At 39.7% G+C, this 22,103-nt stretch overlaps 2 protein-coding genes across 5 annotated transcripts in view; one reads left to right on the top strand and one right to left on the bottom strand.

Annotated features, from left to right (window-relative positions):
• Window positions 1-22,103, top strand: part of LOC134537041 (E3 ubiquitin-protein ligase Ubr3) — a 115,925-nt gene that overhangs the window by 34,960 nt on the left and 58,862 nt on the right. The gene's annotated exons all lie outside the window — the stretch shown is intronic.
• The window catches only part of LOC134537042 (uncharacterized), a 40,665-nt gene that overhangs the window by 6,497 nt on the left and 12,065 nt on the right, over window positions 1-22,103 (bottom strand). For 2 of the 3 annotated variants that reach the window (XM_063377260.1, XM_063377261.1), the window contains exon 1: window positions 1,673-1,955. The exons of the other annotated variant lie outside the window; for it this stretch is intronic. The gene's annotated coding sequence lies outside the window, so the exon portion shown is untranslated. Of the gene's footprint in view, window positions 1-1,672; window positions 1,956-22,103 lie in introns of those variants that run through there. 3 annotated transcript variants of the gene reach the window in all.

Below are 22,103 nucleotides of genomic sequence, written 5' to 3'. Positions count from 1 at the left end.
TAAGTGGGAAAGTTAATGTAGTGCAGGATATGTACTTAACTTTCTCTTTAATTTAACAATAAAAATTATATTTAAACGTATCAATATGTTTATAAAATTTAGTAGACTATTATTTTAAAATGTCAGCCGTGTCAAAATTAAAAAGAAAAAAATTACCTCACATATATTTTTTATTTATTCCTTTTTTTTCTTTGGCGTATTAACTATCCTTTTTTACAGTATAGGCATTAATAATATTTTTTATTGCTAAATTACTTAAGACATTTTGTATTTCGCATTTTTATGAAGGGGTTGCAGTTAAATTATAAAAAAACCTTCCCATATTCTATTTTTAAATCAAATATATTTCCAAGTTAAATAAATATCCCCAGTAAATTCACATTTTGTGTTACATCTTTTGTTGACACACATTAGTATTTTAGTAAGTGTTATTATGCTGCAGGCACCAAAGCTATTATTTAATTTAAATGTTTATACTTTTATGTAAGAAAATAGTTTTTATTAGTGTTACCAAAAAACTAAATCTATATTTGATTTTTTCGGAGAATCAAACATTGTGAACAATATCAACTTCTTAGAAATAGTTGTTTATTACATAAAGAGGTATAGATAGTAGATAAATCAACATATCAACATGGCCAGCTACTGAATGGGTTGAGGCTTTATTGATACCTATAAAATGTTGCCTTAGAATTGTGAAGTGTACATCCAAACTGAAAGTAAGTTTGCAATGCATTAGTTTGGGTTTATAGATATTTCTTTTAATTTATAAAGGCATAGTTACGAGCATATAATTACTATTTCAACCTTTAGAGGGTAGAATTAATTCAGCTTATGCCATGGCCCTTATATAACTATGATATTTGTTGGCAACACTGGCCCTGTAATTTTTACATTAATTTGTAGGCACCTAAATTAATGTTATTGTATTAGTTAATTTTTTTTCAATTTAAATTAATGTAGTTAAAAAAGTAGGTTAGAATTTGAATGAGATTTGTTTTTGAAATTTCACATTTGAACAAGAATATTTTAGTTTCACAGTTTAAAAAATATTTCTGCAGTAGAGTTTACTAGAAATATTTTGTAAAGTAATGCAGTCGTTTCTGGACGTCTGAATTTAGACATTGAGAAGCTAAAAGCAAAACTGTATTTTAACTATAAGCATAGCATGTAGATAATAGATAGGGTTCTTCACAAATATACCTATATAATTTTTTTAGGACCTTGTTTGGGAGAAAATGTTTGACGATGTAACCCTTTTAAAAATTACAGCAGCACCTATTTTATATAATGCTCGTTTAAATGCCGTTCAAGTAACAGTTTGATTATTTTTGAAATTTGTAAACTGATAAATTTTAATGTTAGCAATTTTTAAATTACTTTTTTTTTTTATTTGTACATTTTCATAATCTTTCTTTCACAAGTCTGTGCAAGAAATATCGAGTACTGTAATCCCAAATTAATTTACTAGATGATGCATTTTATCTATGATGGACAAGTAATAGTTAGAGATGTGTCGTAAGTAATAACTCGGAAGAAAAAAGAAACAATCGTTTTGAGGAATCCGACTATTGCGACGTAGGCCGAACGTAGCCAGTTGAAGTCGGTGAAGAAACTTAAGGGCTACGCTTTCTTCACTCCGGATAGAACACTCGCCCTAGCTGCTACCTACTTAAAATGCCTTCTCGCACACCACTTCGAAGTCGCGCATCACAACCGCGGAAGACGAACGACCTAAGTTTACTTTATTTTTTCCGTTTTTCAAAAGCGTCGCGCGCGATCAGCTGCGCGTTGCCCGGACGCGAAATAACGACTGACTGCCCGAGCGGGTTTCTCCCGTCGTCCGCGCGTCGGGGCGGACTGCGCATGCGCGGGTGTACGGCGCGCGCCGAAAACATCGACCGCGCGGCAGTTCTCTCGCCTATTGATCCGGCACTCGAGTCTGGGTCTGGGGAAATGTGCGAGTCGCACTGTCTGCTTGCCGGAGGTAATCCTACACCTCTCTCACTCCTTCCCTCTCGCGTACAAAAGAGAGAGAGAAGAAAAATAAATCCCCACTTCCCCACAGAGACCTTCGCCACCACGGTTTCACGTTTTCTTGCACTAGCGTGCCGAGACTTAAAACTTAAACGATACTGTGTTGCATTTTACAGGGGTGCCCACAAGGGGGGGGGGGGGTAACGACGCAGACTGCGTCATTAAAATTTCAGGGGGGGGGGGGGGGGGTGGTTAAAAGACGAGAAAAATGTATATATTATTTACATAATTATAGCTTATAATGTGAAAATACGTTTCTGGTGCTTTGATAATTGAAAGGGATCTTGTAAATCAAATTGGCAACCCCGCACTTTCCTCAACAAAAGCAGTTTGGCATCTGTCGATTCAGGATGGAAATATTACCTGATATGACCAAAATTATTATTAGAAAATCAGTTTTAATTAATGCAAAATGTGATAAAATATAATATTATAAAATAATTGAGTATATCATTGAGAAAATGGCATAAAAAAAATCGGGGGGGGGGGGGGGGCACCTCTGCATTTTATATGTAGAGACAGGAAAAATTCGCATCTTCATTCGGAATAGGCTAGAATTCAAACACATATACCTCTTAGATGATTTTGCTATTGGCTTACTGTTCATCTGGATGAATCTCAACCAGTTATAAATTCTCAAACAAAGAAGGATCGAATCACGGACAAACCACCTGTGACGACTTACAAGTGAGCAGCCAATGAACTTGCGTTATTTGCCCGAGTGTACAGGGGAATGTGCAGTCTATCCTGAAGGCCATCGAAACCGCGAATTTTTCCGGCCTCTATTTAAATGCGACTTCAGGGATTTTCATCAGATAGGGCATGGCGGTTAAGGACGCTAGTTTTGCGAATGGGGAATCGCATTTGGTATTACTTATTTGTAAACACAGCATTAATAATTTTCTAGCAAATTTAGGGGGGGGGGGGTTGGGAAATTATACTAATAAATACATTTTAAACTATATTTGTACTGAAGTGGACCTAACGTAGAAAATTTGGTGGACGTAGATACCTAGTTCCAATAGATTTTTTTTTTTAAATCCAACCTTTAAAACTTATATTTTATTGGTTTGGGGGGGGGGGGGGGAGTACAAGTAGGAAGAATCCGTAAGCACGCCGTGGCTTGTGACTATTGCAGGGTCGGGAAAAAGTGCAAAAATAAAATAACTCTAATTTTTCTATGGATATATATATATATATATATATATATTTATTTATTTATTTATTTATTTGGTCGGAGAAGTATTATATATAATACCTGCTCAAGTCAAGGAATTCTATTTTTAGGTTTAGTTGGACCACCTGGTTAACCTTTTTGGTTGTCGGAAATGCCACGAAATGGTTCAGAATCTCAAGATACGGCGCGAGTAATGCTCGTAATGCAACGAGCCAGGCGAGATGAGATAACGACATGTCAAGCAGTGTCGCAATCTGTCGGGGACTCCGTGCATTTCTCGCGGTCGCTCCGAGAATAGAAGACACTGCCGGTTGTCTGCTACTAGCTTCTGGCGCGGCGTGCGAACAGTTCGTGAACTAGCTCACTGCAGTTGGATGCTTCAAGTATTTGTTTTTTTATTATTATTATTAATTCTGGGCTTGAATCAGTCACAAAACAAGGATAAGTTGGGAACAAGAAAAATCCGAGCGTCGCACTTATCAAACCGCCTCACAAAAAAAAAAACCAATCGTGAAAGTTGACGGGGAGTCGGTAAATTTTGAATTGACTAACCTGGTTATAATTTTTTTTTCCTTGTACGTCCAGTTTTCAAACTCACGAGCTTGTAAAAAGAAATGTTTTTGTGTTTTTGATACAGATAACGTGGGATTTTGAAGGCCTTGAACTTTTTTCTTTGGATATGTGTGTACGTTGGCAATGATACGGCAGTTTTTTTTTTTTTTTTTTTTTTTAACGAGACTGGACTTGGACCGGACAGATTGCTGGTCTTGCATTTATAACGTGAATGTATTGAAGAGAGTGACGCGCAGGGGTCGAGGATCAATTGAGATCGCATTGATCCCCCGTCGATAGCTCGTTCTCACGGTCGGGCAGCAGCGGTCTGGCAGCGCCACATGGACGGCATAGAGGTCGCGTTGTGCGCGAGGCATGGGCTCATAGCAGCAACCCCGAACAGCCATTGCTGACGGACCAACAAGGACACCGTCGTCGACCCCAAGGGGCCCGCGAGGAGTCCCAGGCCAGCTGCCTCTTGTTGTGGGATTAGAGTTCACGTGTGGATGTCTGTGGAGAGAGGATGATACCGGGTTGCTTGTAAGGTGTTGTTAAAATATGTTGCTGCGCGCCAGTTGCGCAGCCTTGGCCCATAGAGTCGACCCCGCGGTAGACCAAGCGACAAGGCAAACATAAAATCTAGCTTCCTTTAAGTACAGGCTGAAAAAAAAACATCTTTGTTAACAACTGCTCACCATGACCACTTCGCAGCTACTCTACTGCTTGAATCTGTGTGTGTATGTGCGAGTGACTGGTTTGAATGTAGTAGCTAGCACCTTTCCCCCCCCTCCCCGGTTTAGATACTATTTGCTGTATGTTTAATAACTTTCCTTTTCATGTATGTCTAAGCTTAATTTTTAATTACTTTAAATTAGTTATGGGTGAATCTTTTGTAATAGTTAATATTTGAACATTAATTTCAAATTTTAATTTGTTCTCTTAATATTTAGTCAACATCTGCTTATATCATGCTTAGTTTTTAATATTCCACTATTTGATGTAATTGCTAAAAATTGGTTAAGTGTAACCGCTTTAATTCGCCACCAATAAAGACGATAAATAAATAAATGAATAAGCACAGGCGAGCGCAGGAGCCGTTGGGCGGAGACTCCCGTTAGGTCGGGGCGACGGCGGCCCCCTCACCGCCCCCCGCACTGGCAGTCGTGTAGCGGGATGCGCGTGTCCGAGAGCCGCTACCGTATAACATCAGACGGGCGGAGAAATGAAGATGCACGTGTGATGAGAGACCGTCGGGTGCATTCGAGAATCTCTTACCGTTTTTCACTCCCCCTAAAAATTACAGGTTTTAACTGCCCATCCGCCCTCTGCGTATTCCGGACCCCGCGCGGATATCTCGAGCAGTGTTCCAATCGCTTAGTTTCTCCTGAAGCTGTGCACTGCGGATGTGCGCTGGAAGGCTAATGCATTCGCCCGAATACCGCCAGGTAGCGCGCAGGCTGCTCTGCAGGCGCTGGGGGCTGGGAGAGTGTCTTATCTGTAGTCGCCCTCTCTGTCGCACCCGGGCCGTGCCGAGCCGCGCTGGGAGACTACCAGTGTTGTCATTCACTCGTCCTTCTGGGCATACCCGAATACTCACGTTGGCAAGCCTTCTTTCAACAGACGAGAGAGCCAAACGTCCGATCGTGCATCTTCGGTTTTTTTTTGTTCATTGTAAATAAATATACAACTCATGATAACTAATGGTCAATTAGGTTAGGTTAGCTACATTATAAATACTTTAAAGCTTTGTTGACGGTTGATTTGGTTAGGATAGCTACATTAAATATACTGTGAAATCATGTAAACGGTTTTCCCCAAATAAATACACCTGTTGTGGTACGGGGGAAAAAAAATGCGAGCATGAACTTCTGGTTCAGCTCTCTCGTCTGTGAAAAGAAGGCTTGCCAACGTGAGTATTCGGGTAGGTCCAGAAGGACGAGTGAATCGTAGGCTTCCCCACGTACTAGCCGAGAGGTGACGTCAGCGAACTCTGACCTTTAGCCAAGAATAAATACCTGGCTTCCTGCAGCGATTGTGGTTGTATTATATATAAATTACTTTGCTTATAATGTTGCGTGTTTTTTTTAACATGATTTTAAATAAGCTCATAATATAACATTCTTTTTTTTATATACTGAACAAGTTATTTTTCAAGGAAAATTTTTATTTCTGTCGTAGCATATACCGAAAGCATGAAAAAATTTGGTATAAGTTTTAGTTTAACCTTCTTGAAAACTAAGTTTTTTTTCTCCCCACGATACGTTTCTTGCTGAATGCAGGGTAGTCTCGTTTAAACGAGGTTCCTTGCATCGAAGCTGACCTAAAAGCGTTATTCCCGGCAAAGACTGTTTAAACATTTTCTTGAAGACCTAGAAATGATATATAACCGTTGTCAACCTGAATGATGCAATTTGCTGGTCAAGCGAACCATGAAGCGACGTGAAAGAATTAAGATGGAAAAAAAAGTTACCCACAAACCCAATTGAAAACTACGACGATTTTCGAATTATATCCGTTATTTGAGTTTTTTTTGACGTGACAACGTCTAATAAATCGATGAACGCCGGCTGCACGCACGAAAAAGTGTCCCGTTACGTTGTGTCCCGTTGCGCTCATTGTTTCGTTACGCTGTGTCCCGTTACGCTCATTGTACGCTTGCGCCGCACCGACGGAAGTGAAAACTAAAACTTTGTTTTTAAATGTGTAATATGAACTAATTTCTACGTCAAATGTACGTAAAAGAAAATGAATCTGATTACTAGTATGATTTCAAGTATTTACTCTTTTATTATTAAAAAAAGTAGCATCTGTCGGCGAATGCAGTAATAATAGGTTATGTTAGATATTTGATTACACTTTATTTATATGAAAACTTGTTCATAATTATATTTAAACTTTATAGCTAACCGCCAGTTTTTAAAATTAATTACAAGTCATCGACACGTGAACTGTTTCGTCGACTGTTTATAAAGTGAAGTGAAAAGTTAATGTGATTTTTATTGCTTATTACAACAACAATTTCGGCAATAAAGGTTAATTATTCTTGCATTTTAAAAATCTGATTACTAGTATAATGTCAAGTATTTATTCTTTTATTATTAAAATAAAAATGATTCAATTTTATTCGTAAAAGTATGCAATCATTTCATCAATGTTTTGTTATGACGTCACGTTAAACTGTCGTCCGTAAACCGACTTTACGGACAACCAATTTTTTTTTTTTTTTTTTGCTTATGTGAGGTTGCTGTGGTCCACACTAACTCGATCTGGATTTCTGTATATATATATATATATATATATATATATATATGTATGTATGTGTGTGTGTATGTGTGTGTGTATGTGTGTGTGTGTGTGTGTGTGTGTGTGTGTGTGTGTGTGTGTGTGTGTGTGTGTGTGTGTGTGTTTGTTCCCCCCCGCTTTTTTCCTTGCCCAACTAGCCGTAGGGGTTGCTGGAATGTTGTAAGCCTCGCTGCGTGCTTCGCCCGTTTCCGACGTCCCGTTAGCGCTGACGTCACGAGGTGTCTGACGCTGACGGAGTGCGAGGTGCGTCAGCATTATCTCCCGGCTCACACGATCACTCTGTGGCACGTACGGCCAGAGGAGTTATCACAGTTCCTACATGTCCTGTCAGTTATCCGAGTCGAAATCAGAACCACCCTCACGCCTCCAATTTGCACTTAGATAACGAAACAATGTTTTTCCTTCAGTTGAATTGAAGTGAATCGCTGTGCTTCAAATTTCCATTGTTTCAGGGTTTTTTTTTTTTTTTTTTTTTCACGAGACAAGATTATGATTTGTTCTGCTTGTGCAATGCGCTAACGGACTCGTATTGCTACGTGTAAATGGTTGCAGATTTGACCTCAATCCTTTGCCGTAACTACCAACTTTGCAGTATTATTTTTTCGGGACAATTTCCGTCATGGTACTGCGGCGGGTTTATAAACTTAACAGCCAGTGGTGGATCCAGGGGGGGGGGACGGACACCAGTGGCAAGTTCCCCCCCCCCCCCCCGCTCCCCCGAAAAACCATTTGTCTGCTACATTAATATTGCCGACAAAAATGATTGCTTCTGAAACCAATAAAATATTTTAATATAATTAATGAATTTCTTGTAGAATCATAAAATCTGGTGTTTGGATGTTATGTGTGGTGTGAGTAGATTAAATACAAATTTAGTAATTTTAAGACATTTTTTCTCTGGTTATTCTGAAATCCTAGAGTGCCCCATGCGAGGTGAACCTCTGGATCCGCCACTGTTCACAGCAAACCTCAAGAGCACCAGACGCAACTAAACTGCGTGGGTAGTTCATATATCATGTGAGTTGTAACACATCACCAACTCTACAACTGGGGCTTCTTTTATTACTTTTTTTTTCCCACGAAAACTTGTGAAATGATAATAATAATAATAATTGGATTTAAAAGCATCATTTCTTCCACTGTGCGATAGTTACATTAGTAAAAACGCGATCGTGTAATGAAGAGAAATTCGTACGTAGCCTTCTACGCACATTGCGTGTGCAACTGCAAAAGTTTCGGAACACTTCACGCCAAACGTAGAAGTCTAAAACGCAAGCCGAAACGCGGGAAGTTAAAAAGTAGGCCGATGATTCCGTAGCGGTTTTTGAGCCATGCGTAATTTATTTATTTATTTATCGTCTTTATTGGTTTCTTACACTTAACCACTTTTCTGCAATTACATCAAATAGTGGAATATTAAAAATTAAGCATGATATAAGCAGATGTTGACTAAATATTAAGAGAACAAATTAAAACTTTAACTTAATGTTCAAATATTTAACTATTACAAAAGATTCAACCATAACTAATTTAAAGCGGCGAAGTGGTCATGGTAAGCAGTTGTTACAAAGATGCTTTTTCAGCCTGTACTTAAAGAAAGCTAGATTTTTTTGTTTTTTATTATGCGAAGACTGCGTTATTTAGCCTTCTGCGTTATTTAGCCTTCTGCGTTCTTTGCGTAGTTTATAGACCCGGGTTTATTTAACACTCTGTACTCACGTAGCCAATCTGAACATTTGAAAATATACTTTTGACGTTCGGCGACTGCTCAAAAATTAATCTTGGAACATTGACTGTCTTGCATCGGCTCCAGCAGACAGTATACTAAGACAAGCGATTTCATGCATTATTGGCTAAAGAAAACATATATGTACCTATTCAGGGCACGATTCAATACTGACTTCATTTTAGTGTCCTTGGGTTGGGGGAGGGGGGGGAGTGAGATTTATGTGGAAACTTTGACCCCAAGAGATAACCCGGCGGACTGTCGGCATTGTATTTATCAACTTTTCTATTTATACTTGCATATAAACACATGATGATGTGGGTGGGGCGGGGGGGGGGGGGGGGTGCAATGCCAATCAAAACACCAGGAGATAATCTTAAAAGACTTTGTAGTTTTGTTCGCGATCGTCTGGGTGCTTTCCAAGTTCATAGTATAGTAGTATAGTATAGTAGTATAGTAGTTTTATTGTCCAAGTCGACTACAAAAATATTCAATTGTATTGTACATGTAGTATAGGACTCGTCAAGAATATTAAACATTATTAATACACATTGAAGTACAATCATATGCACACAAACAAAAATAATAGTAAAAAAAAACAAATAATGTACATCATATAATAATAATACATTTTTAGCATAGTTTTGCTTCCATAAAATCATTAATAGAATAAAAACTGAATTCAAACAGCAAAATTTTCATTTTTTTTTTTTAAATACACAAAGTTGGTTTTCTGATTTAAAATCGTCTCTTTGATTAACTTTGTCGTAACTTATCGATATTCGTCCGTCCGCGACTGTTACGCGATTCCGTAGATTTTTCTGTGTTTACGTCGTTCTCGATGTCTGAAATCGGCAGGAACTATCGTGGCGTCACGGGAGGGCATGAAGCTGTCAGAACTGCCTGGATGGGCGAAGCTTGGATGTGGTGTTGGGAAGGGGGGGGGGGGGAAGCCTTCTTTCCACAGGCGAGAGAGCCAAACGCCCGATCGTGCATCTTCGGTTGTTTTTTTTTTTTTTTTTTGTTAATTGTAAAAGGTTAGGTTAGCTACATTATAAATACTTTAAAACATCGTGGACGGTTGATTTGTTTAGGATAGCTACATTAAAGATACTGTGAAATCATGTAAACTGTTTCCTAGCCCTGGATAGCGACATATTAAAAAGTTATTTTCTAAGCAGCCATAAAATGATTTTACAGTATTTTTTAATGTAGCTATACTTAACCTAATATAACCAACCGTCCACAATGTTTTAAAGTATTTATAATGTAGCTAACATGTACTAATCGACCGCAAAATTTAATGCCACACCGGTTTATACAATGAGATGGAACCGGGGGGGGGGGGGGGGAAAGCGAGCATGAACTTCGGGTGTGGCTCTCTCGTCTGTGAAATGAAGGCTTCCCGTGGTGTTGGTCGCCTGTAGCTGTTGAGTAGGACGAGGCTCATGATGGAGATATATTGTTTGGTATCCGAAGAGAAGGCGGAAGGATAACCCCAGCAGACTGGACGTAACAGCAACGACAGCCATGTTTCCCATCTTAGGGAGAGTGAAGAGACGTCACTCTCATATCGGCAAAACTTCCTTATTGGACGGTCTCTTATGGGGCTGGTGGACGCAGGGGGAGGGATAGGGGACATACCCGCCCTTATGTTAGTGAGGAAAAAAGAAATGCGAAATCTCGGAGAAGGCTGTGTGTTTATTTTGGGTGACGCAAGGTCAGCTGTTTCAACACCTGGAACCACAAGTCACAAAAGGCAGTTTAATGCACGTTGAGAATGATACCTTTCACAGAGGTTCGGGTGTTTTTTTCGCTACCCGTAGGAATGACGGAACAGCTCACACTGGAATGACGAGTGGCGAGAGCTGCGACTCTGCCTCGCCTCGACAGATGACCGTTATCTTATCGCGTGCGCCGAGTGTTGGTTCCGGTTCTGGGAATATCAACACACCACGTGTCCCACTGCATGTTCGCAGTACAGAGAAAATTGTGCTCATTGTTGCCACGTTGGTTCTATCCGGTCTGCCGCCCTCTGTTCCTTTTACCTGGCCAAAACTAACACCAAGGAGGCACAGAAGTCAACAGTGAAAGCATGGGGAACGAGCTCAATGGTGCCCTGTTAGGCGTGTAGTAAAATCATGAGAACCTTGAGCCGACTGGGGAGGCCATATTACACAGGATAAAATAGTTAAATATTAACTAGTCATATAATTAATATAGACAGTGGTTTTAGTATAAATACAACGATATCGTTTCTCTGTTCCTTATATTTCCCTTTCTTTTTTTTTGGGGTGGGGGGGTTAATTTAAATAATAACAATAACAAGGTTAATAAATGATGAGTATACAGTCATACTGATAGTTAATATAAATGTTAAGGTAAAGGGCCCCTTTAGATTCTTAACTTAAAACACACTGATTTTGATGGTATGTTATGAATAACATAGGTTGAGTCAAAATAAAAATTAATCCAAAACAATGTCGAAAATGCTAGGTTAAATTTTCTCTTTAGATAAGTGGTGGCTCATGGGTTGCTCTTCTGCATGCAGAAAGTAACAAAGAAGATCTTTCCTGATTAGACGAGCTGCATCAGGCACTGAGGAGCACCATGACTCAGGTGACGAAGAAGTTGTGTGTCACGAAGTAATCGCGCCCATGGCCACCCACGTCTTCCGCACACGCACTGTACATAAATGTATTACAAAATAAGATAACTGAACGAAATATAATTTCCACATATTCTCGAAGGAATATGCGATTTTACTCACCACTTGCGGTGTACGGAGAAGAAATTAAGACATTGACGTTAACAGATTAAGAAACGACCGAAGCGAGGAACAGTTACATTTTGGCCGACATGCTTCAAAAAGAAAGAAGTATTATTTTGTGCAACTGAAGAAGACCATAGAGTTGAGACATGAAAGACTGCACATGTAAAACAAATAGAGTTACACTATAGTGCAGTTTCCCAAATCAACATTATGGACAAAAGTAAAATCATTTTGTTGTAAAACTAATATAGGAATTTTAAAACACAAACTTGTCCTTTTATATGTATAAATTATGCTGAACATGTTGGTTACAAAATAATTTACAAATTCAAGAATAATAAAAAAAAAAATATGGCTCCCAGTTTGCTATACAAAATAAAGTAAAAACAATAACTATAAAATAGATAGACAAAGTGAGTATACGCATTACCAATTTGTGCAATGGCACACCGGCTTGTTAACATTGTAAATATTACTTTGATTACCATCGATAACTATAATAATTTTAATATTTTTTAATTGTACTATTTGTTGGTGTTTCTAACACCACATAATAATGTCCGCTGACAGTATTATTACAGTTGTAGGGATATTGAAACAAAAAATTAAATGCTAAAAACCAATTATTCAAAAGGTATGCAATTTGTAGCAAACGGTCATTATTAATAAGAAGGTGTCCCGTTTAAATATGTGTTATGCTCGAAAATAGTCAAATTAAAAAAAAATAACCATGTAAATATTTTGTTGAAAAAACGTTTAAATCAAAAATGCAGTCTTATGTTACGTAAAATTATGACACAATGCTCTTGAAGCATTTTGTTATCCGCACAAAATACTATGTTTCAAATACATATAAGATTGATTTTCATTTCGTTATAAAGTTATGTAAAACTATTGTACTCTTTGGCGTATATCTGGCAACAGAGCACACTGAAACAAGTACGGCGCTTTTGGCTGAAGCTGAAATCGTTTAATGGAAAGAGGAAGTAAGTGCCCGTTACTTTATTTATAAAAAAAATTTCAAAGCAGTCATGAGGCCTGCCGACAGAAGTAAAAACGTTTTCGCAATTTTTACGAAAAAATATTATCACACAACAAATTTGTTTTATCACGTTAGTAAAATAACTCCTAAATTACTATAAAATACGCATTGCATAGTAATTCTAGGTATTAAAAAAAAGTAAAGATGTTCTTAATTTTTAGGTTATATCACTACAAAGACTCAGTTTTCTTCGTTATTCAAATCTATATGAGAATATTAATATATTTTATACTTACTTTTTACTGCACAGTAATCGTATATTTAAGATTTAAAAGCCAATAAATTATACTAATAGGAACAGATATAGTGTTACCGTTAACATGTCACGTGACCATGTCGACGACTTACATGAATTTACTCCCAATCCAAACCTTCCCATAGAAGTTTTCACTTTAAAAAATATATGTTTATGATAGGGAAAAGGATGACGTGATACGTGTTAACGTAACAAAATTGAATACGATTAAAATTATTTAAGATTAAAAAATTTGAATCCAATATGGCGTCTTTTCGTATATATGTCTAAGCGCGTACACAAAAAAAAAAATAAGCCATATTTGGTGTGATGTTTTGTCCAAAGATCTTACTATAACTAAAGACCGGAAACATTCGCAGATACCATTTCGCGTTAGGCCAGAATCCAAACTTGTCCACTTTCGTGGCCGCTGCAGCGATTGGACCTCGGTTTACCTGATTGAATCTGAGCCAATGGAAAACCATCATCAAGAAAAGAAGTACCGGACCGCAAGCAATCCTCGAGTCGGTAGCCAATGAGGAGGTGTGATTTGCCCGAGTGCACAGAGTCTATCCTAGAGGTCATTGAAACCGCAAATATTTCCAGTCTCTAGGTACCTACATCATGGAAAAGAGTTAATTGGGTGTACAAAATATACAAAATAATGCCGGTTAGCGTAAGTTATTTTTATTTTTAGGAAGTACTCTACCGATCATAAATACAGTTTGAATCTTTAATGTTTTGTCGGGTTTGTTTGGTCGTTGTGGCCCGCTGAGTCAGGAGCTGCGAGTTGAAGTGTCACGTGATCGCATGGGGAAGCCTTCTTTTCACAGACGAGAGAGCCAAACTCCCGATCGTGCATGTTCGGTTGTTTTTCTTTGGTTCATTGTAAATGTGTTGATAAAAGGATACTAACGGTAAATTAGGTTAGGTTAGCTACATTAGAAATACTTTAAAACATTGTGGACGGTTGATTTGGTTAGGATAGCTACATTAAAGATACGGAAGAAAAGAAAAGTGAGCGGGAACTTCGGGTTTTGGCTCTCTCGTCTGTGAAAAGAAGGCTTCCCGGTCGCATGCCTGGCCAGGGCGGATGTTTTCAGACCGGATAGTGCGCGGGTGCACAATTGGAGCACAGGATGTGTGCAGAGCGGTGTCAGCGGTGGTCTCTCCCCCTTGCCAGATATTCCTGTGGGAGCGTCACGTCCAGGGGCGCGCCTAGGGGTGGCGGGGGGGGGGGACTAGACCCCCCCCCCCAGGACTACAAATATTTTATATAATTCATAAAATGAAAAAAAATAAATATTTACTTTTATGAAGTTACGGCCAGTATTTTTAGATAGCCTAAATCAGCAATATTGAACATATATTTTTCAAAATTTTCCCGGAAAGGCCCTAGCCTTCTGCCTGACCCCCCCCCCCTCCCCCAGAGCAAAATCCTGGGCACGCCACTGGTCACGTCACCGTATGTTCTCCACTCTCTCACTTTCTTACTCACTCACTCACTCAACCACCCACCCACCCACCCACCCACCCACCCACCCACCCACCCATCCATCCATCCATCCATCCATCCATCCATCCATCCATCCATCCATCCATCCATCCTTTTCATTCAGTCTGCCTCGTGTGTTGAGATTTATGAATAATCATTAATGTGGGTTCACCATGGCCCCCCCCCACATTCGATTACGGGCCCTGGACCCAGGGGGGGGGGGGAGGGAGGCAATTTTACAGTCACGTGCTGCATTATAATTGCATGGTTATTTCTCACCTACACGCTTTTTAGAATGTTACTTAACCTGAAAAATACAGGGTATAATTATGGTTACTATTTTTTAAAGTCCGAACTAAGCTATTTTACTATAAAATAACCACAGCGGTTATGTATGTATGTTTATTTCACACACTGAGATGAAAATAAACATGGCCGGACCCAGGGGTCCACCCAGCCCCACCCTTGTGGGGGCCACTGGGTTCACAATAAAACAATAACCACACAGAACATGGTCCATGCGTTTAAGATTGGCCGCCATGATCTCGAACCTTTTGGTTCACAACTATGCCTATTAAGGTCGTGCGCATAGGAGGGAGATTAAAACTAAATTTTACGTTTATGTTACGGACGCATGACGCAATAACCAATGAGAGTCTGGTGGTATTTACTATAGCAATTCATTGTTGCCGAGATATTTCCGCTGAGTGTGACTTCTGCGAAGGTTTTTTTTATATGTATGTCTAAAATTTCAGGTACACAAATTCTCCAATATGTTGGTACAAGACCAGATATTGTCTTTACGTAAAGTTTACATTCAATGTGATCAGGTTACAAACAGTTTTTTTTCTTCTTCTCCTTTGTATGGTAGCTTGGTATTGTCTTCAACGATTTTGCAAACAACGTTTGCAGAGTAGGTTGTATCTAGTCATTCTTTGTTTTGGTTCACTTTGCACCGGATAGATAGTGAACATTGTTCCAGGGCGGGATAGCATCAGCTTCGTATTCCTCCGCGATAAACAACGGGCTTATCGGCTTTCGTGTGCGGATCGAATTGTTGTTATTGTTCCCGCACTCCATGTATAGTAGGGCCGCGACGTCTTGGCGGGTCGACTCCCTAGAGCTCAGCGACCTTGTAATCGACACGTCCCTCCTTGTCTGCTCCGCAGATAACAACAGCCTGGAAGTCTTCATGCCGTTCCGAAAACATTGGTCGAGAACAATCTCACGTACGGTGCAACACAGCGCAGATCTTAATGATACAAAGATGCGATAATGCTTTACGGTAATTTATTATTTAAAGGTAGTGCACCATTTGCTCGACTGGGCAGCTTAGTTAAACATAGTTAAACATAGCTATTCAATTCTTTAAAGTTAAGAACTAAATTTGTAATTGTGGGTTGCTGTAGGAAACACAATTAATTAAGACTTGCATGTAACTCCCTCGCTGATGCTTTCTTTTCCATTTGGTTTGGCTGAAATGTGAAGACGATCGACATGACACTTTTACGCACTTCAAGAACCTTACCACTTTTATGCACACGGGTTGGTAATTTTTCCATAACAGCACTCTGAAAGAACCATTTTAGTCATTTCGAGGGGGCCAAAAACCATATTTATAACAAACCATCCTCGCGTATTTTATAGTCTCCTGTTGTTGTGCTTGCTTTATAAACAAGAGAGGCTCCGGGAAGGAAGCCCTGCCTAGAACTAACGCTTACAACTATCAGTCTGTGCGCAGCATTTCCTGTTGCCATTACCTACACCTTCAACGTCACCTTTCTTTTGCCAACATTTCTGAAAGGTTAAATTAGTGTCAACACAGGATTCATCCATGTCAAATATCTTCTTCCCAGCCTCCCTGCACTGTTTCATCTGAGTCAGGTACCGTGATCGCCAAGCAACAACGTCAGATCTTTCGAGAAGAAGCATTCGCTTATTTTGGCTTCTTCTCCACACAAAACCCATTTCTTTGAGTATTTTACGCAGTGATGTCTTTCCCCAACTCCATCCGATTTTTTCTTTCAAAACTGGCAGTAGTTTCCTTGTTGTGGAACCACTTTTTTTACTGCATAAAATTCGTAGCTAGTGTCTCTGATCACTCTTCCATCAAAGTCATCAACTGACAACAAATGTTTCCCAGTTTTTTTGGCTTGAAATTAATAATTAAACATGAGAGGCTGTTTCACGGTCAAATAAAGGAGTGTTATATATATGTAAATATAAACATATAAATTGTAAATAAATAATGTATTAATATAATATACATTAATATTTATAATAAAATCATATATATAATAAAATATATAATGCAATATATAATGTATATGTATGTATAATTTACCATGTAATGTAATATATCATGTAATATAATGCAATATAATGTGTAGCAATATCGGCTACACTTGTAGCTAACAAATATTCTAACAAGCGGTGCAGAAAGTTTGGAAAATTGCCAAATGCAAAACAAACAAACCGCGGGTGAAATTACGGGGAATGCGTTGAAAAACTTATAATGTTGTTGTTTGTTTTTTATTTGGCGTCTCTCTGTTGTGTTTTCGGATGCGCGAAACTGATCTTTGGCTTACACCTGTGTATCGCGCAGCTCTTTCGGTTGCTTTTGCAAGAGGTACTAGCAGACATTTGTTGGCAGATTCTTCATCACAACACTGGATTACACTACTTATAATTCCCCTCTCCCCACTATGTATTACTTTATTGTATCTTGAATGTCCTGCGTCGGGCTCCATTATTCACTTCAAACTGATAGCGTGGCGCCTGATGTTTTTGCTATGAACCGCATAGCTGCTGATGTGCGCGCGCAGCTGCTTCCCCTCTCATTTACTCTTCCCCGCTTCCCCGCAAAACGACACGCCAAGACGTCGCGGCCCTACAGTACAGCCCAACCAATCGTAGCGATTCAAAGATTATATTTAAAGTTTCTGTAATCTTTCCTCGGGTTTAACATTATCTTAACCGGTCTGGCGCCCCGACCAGTCAATGATATTTCTATTTCCCCGCATCAGGCACATTCCACTACTTCACACACGGAGCTAGTAGTTGGAACTGTCGGCAGATGGCATGCTATGACGTAGTTGGTCACGTGACGCCGTATTGCAACACCCAGATCCTTGCGGAAATGTTGCTTGACCCCGCGCCTGATGATTGCTAATTATAATAATTAGATATTTTCGTCGTCCGAGTCAATGATGACAAAGGTATATCGCAAGACCCTTGAAAGCCCGGAAGAACTTGTACCGGTTGTATCATGTCCGAAAATTATTCTGAAAACATGCGTTTTACCATTTCACTTCTAAAATAATACGCTTCAAAAACAAAAACACGGGAACGTAACTTCTCAACCGTCTTCAGCTTCTTCTTGAGTGCTCTTCGCAAAGACAACGCATCAAACCACTATTTCCAAATATCGCGTTGTTTCTTTCTGAAGCTCTGCACCACCTTATGTGTGGCCCGGATAGGCTGCGCCCTTGAAACTGTTTCCACAGTAGTAAACCTTCACTTCAGCCGAATTCTGGTGGTCCTGCGCAGTGGCGTAGCCAGGATTTGTGTATGGGGGGTGTTAAGAAACATGCCCCCACCCCCTCGTATTAAAGCGGTGGGTCCGCCCCCCCCCCCCCCGGGAAAATTTGGATTTTAACGTGTAAAATAGTGCTATTTTAGCAATTTTCGGTACTTAAATATAAATATTGTAATGTTAAAATTTTTATTAATTTTAATATGATATTTGTTTGAGTGATGAATAAGAAATTATTTAAAGATTTGGTGCTAAGGGGGGGGGGGTTGAATCCCTACCCCCCCTCCCCCCTGGCTACCTCACCCCCCCCTGGCAACCTCCCTGGTCCTGCGTGTTTGGTGCAGACCATCAGCTCGATACGGAACGACCTCACGCAGTGTCCACGTACGCAGTATCCTCTTCCTGGTTTCGTATGCCAGTCATTGCACACTTGAGTGATAATGAAGTAGCTTGGCTCCTGGGCTGTAGCTGTGTCCTTGGCGAATAACTCACCGACGTTTCTGGTCGCCATCATCAGGGAGCAGTTACCTGCTCCCTGATGATGGCGACTGCAATGTCGACCGAAACGTCGGTTGAATTTATTCGCCAAGGACGCGGCTACAGCCCAGGAGCCAAGCTACTTCAGACAATGGCCGCGAGAGCCTGCGAACATTGTTGAGTGGTGATGCCTCACGTCTCAGGCAGCTTCTGTGCTGCTGTCCGTAATGTACGCTTGCTTAGTCTCGTAGTTTGGTATTCTCGTTGCGCATAGAGCAACTGCGAGATTTGAGCGGTAGCCATAACATCAGATGATGGCGGAGACACGAATGTAAAGGTGTAACGCGAGTCCATTGTATACGGTAATATGAAAATATTTATCATGAAAATATCTTAAGATAAATAAACAAAACCATCGCTGAAATTTAATTTCCAGGTTGGGTTGAAAATGTTTTTTTTTTTTTTTTTTTTTTTTAAGAGTATATATTTCATGTTTCCCAGAGGAAGGCCCCCCCCCCCCCCCCTCAAAAAAAAAAAGTAAATAGCACAGTGTTTTCAAGGAATGTCATCGAGCGTTTTGAATCTAAAATTATTCTGTAAAGACTCGCGTTTTTTTTTTTATAGGCCTTTCCACTCTTCTAGGAATGCAGTTAGAAAACGTGTTACGGGAACAGAATCTCTGGCCCGAAGCTGTGCACGTCGTGTGTCCGGATGGTGGGGTAGGAGGGGGGGGGGGGGGCGCATAGGCGGGCCGCCAATGGGGCATAGCCGACCCTAAATACATCGTGAGCCTCGCCCACAGAGCAAGGCCCGCGGGGAGCCATTTTCGCGCACGCTTGTTAACTGGACCGAGAGTTCGTTAGCGCGGCGAGAATTGGCTCCGTTGGACGTTGATTGGTCGGGTTCCTTCAGCCACACCTTTCTTTGTTCCATCTCGCCTGTCGCCCCGGGGAAGCCTTTTCACAGACCTGAGAGCCAAACTCCCGATCGTGCATCTTCGTTTTTTTTTTTTTGTTCATTGTAAATAAATATGGCGGCGTTGATAAAATGATACTAATGGTCAATTAGGTTAGGTTAGCTACATTATAAATACTTTAAAACATCGTGGACGGTTGATTTGGTTAGGATAGCTACATAAAAGATACGGAAAAAAAGCATGAACTTCGGGGAACTTCGGGTTTTGGCTCTCTCGTCTGTGAAAAGAAGGCTTCCGCCAAGAAGTAGCGAGTGCCGGTCAAAGCTGTTCGCTTCGTGAACCCTGGGAGTAATCGAACCGAAGCACGAGAGAACGAATGACCTCGGGACACGCCGTGAAGTAAGCGATAAGGATAGGCTTGTTTGTTTGTTTTGTCGGTGGAGTCGCTGGTGTGTGGAAACTTGGCTGCTGCTCCCGGACGTAAATACTGCGTCGCGGGTTCGAGTCTTGTGGCCAAGAGATGACTTGCACCTCGCCAGGGCGGTCAAGGAGAACTAAGAGCCCGGAAGTGTGCTTTCTCAATGTTACTTAATGCATTGAATATATATACAGTATATAAATATATATACAATGTAAGGATTGTAAAAGATACCGGCCGAAACTGTAAACGTTATATGCGCGATGTGCCGTGTTAAAGCGATTGTCAAGGGTCAATAATTACCAACTGAAAGTCTGGTTATCTGGAATAAATTCACAGAGGGCCAGTCACAGTAAATCTGAAGATGGTTGCAACATGGAAAGGGCCGAAACTTCTGGCACATCAATGACTTCCCCAGGCATGGCCGAGAAGTAGTTATAACATGTTTCCAATAGCACGTGAATACATAACTTGTAAGGTTTACATTTTCAGTAATAAACTTCTAATATTTTTCCTTTCAGGGTAATCACACGCATTAAAAAAATAATAATCAGAAACTCAACTCCTAACCTTTCCCCCGAAAAATCTATTTCTCTCTCTCTATCTCGAATTCTCTGACGCTTTATCTCTCTGCTCTGTCCACCCCCAAACCCTTAAACTATAGTTGAAACTGGGATCCATCTTGATTTCAAGGTAAATTATATGGTGTTATAGGTAGGAACTGAAATTAAAATATATTCGCTGGTCCAGTGATCTCTCTTACAGACTACATCACGAACTCACAGAATGTACAAGCCAGAAGCAGCCGATGTTTATTGTTAGATGAATATCACGGAGTACACTCCACTTGCCCTTAAGTCATTCGGCCTGAAATGAATTTCGGCTGAATGCCTGTTAGGTCGAATGACTAGTAGGGCAAATGACTTTTAGGGCAAGTGACGTTTAGTAGATATGACTTTTAGGGTAAATGACTTAGGTCAAATGACTTTTAGGTCAAATGACTGAAGGATTATTTTAAATTTTAGGTCAAGTGACGTTTAGGAGATATGAATTTTAGGTCAAATGACGCGCACCTATATCACGACACAGACGCACACATTGTGGAGTGACAACGATACAGATGTAACAGGGGGGAAAAACTCATATTTCACCAAATTTCCGATTTCCCTGCAGCTAACACGTGCAGTGGGTGATGAAAATTAATGAAAATTACGATTCTCATAATTAATGGAAATAACTATTTGAGAACGACGTAAATATAAGTAAAATACAATAGCTTGAACGGTTTTACTTTTTTTTTTTTCCAAGGTTAGATTTTGCTTTGAGCTATTAGAAGAAAAAAACCTGGCTCACTGAACCCATAGCAAATGCAGCCACAGTGTAGAGGACGCATTTCTATTGGCTGGATGGTGTCCGAATTACTTTAACTGCTGGCACCACCTGTTGTCAGTTGGTCGTACTAATGAGCACGTAGCGATTTTGAGTCCAGATATCTACGAATATTCAGCAAAACGTAAATAACAACGTCCGATTTAAAAAAAAAAAACTTTAATGTAGCGTGGATGTTATAAATGTTAGCGATCAAAATAAAAAAAATTGTTATGAATCTCAAATTATATACTTAAAACGAGCATTAAATATCCTTGTAAGTTTGTTTAACTTTCTATAATTTTCATTAACGTCTTTGTCTCTAGTTGAGCTATCAGTTACGCTTATAACCTTTTAAACAAACCTTAATGCCAAAAAAACCGAAGTAGTATTATTTACAAACAAATTTAAAAAAAAGATTCTAAGGCTAATGGAATCCAGAGTCAGTGGACACATGCATCGATGAAAACTCATGAAATAGTGATAGGTGAAGAAGGAACAATTGAGCGTGTGTCAACATATAAACGTCTTGGTGTTCTCATAGACAACTTTTTGACAATGAGGCCACATGCAGAATTAGTTATTAAAAAGGTAGCTCGTAAGGTGGGCATATTAACAAGCTAAAGCGTAAGTTAACTAGGCAAAGTAAATTAACAGTGTATAATTCCATCATACTACCTCATCTAAACTACTGTGCTTCTGCCATGCACTTTGCAGATCAAAGCTACAAAGCCAGATTGCAAGTATTACAGAACAGGGCAATGCGAGCTATACTGTTGAAAGATAGGTACGAGAAAATTGATGTTATGCTAGAGGAATAACTGTGTTTGCTAAGTGTCCGTGAATTTCTCTATTACAATTGTATGATTTTTATATTTAATATTAATATTGGAGTCTTGCCAAAATATTTAAGCAATATATTAGAAAAAAATTCAAATGTACATTCTTATGCCATGCGTAATTGCAATAATTTCCATTTGCAATATAGGAGGACTGCTTTAGCTCAACAGTCAAAATCTATGCTAAAGGTCTCCAGGAATACAACAATT

This window comes from Bacillus rossius, chromosome 11, assembly GCF_032445375.1.
Source record: "Bacillus rossius redtenbacheri isolate Brsri chromosome 11, Brsri_v3, whole genome shotgun sequence".
In the NCBI taxonomy this organism is placed as follows: Eukaryota; Metazoa; Arthropoda; class Insecta; order Phasmatodea; family Bacillidae; genus Bacillus; species Bacillus rossius.
Note: the sequence above shows the minus strand (reverse complement) of the source record. Positions and strands in the feature narration are given on the sequence as shown.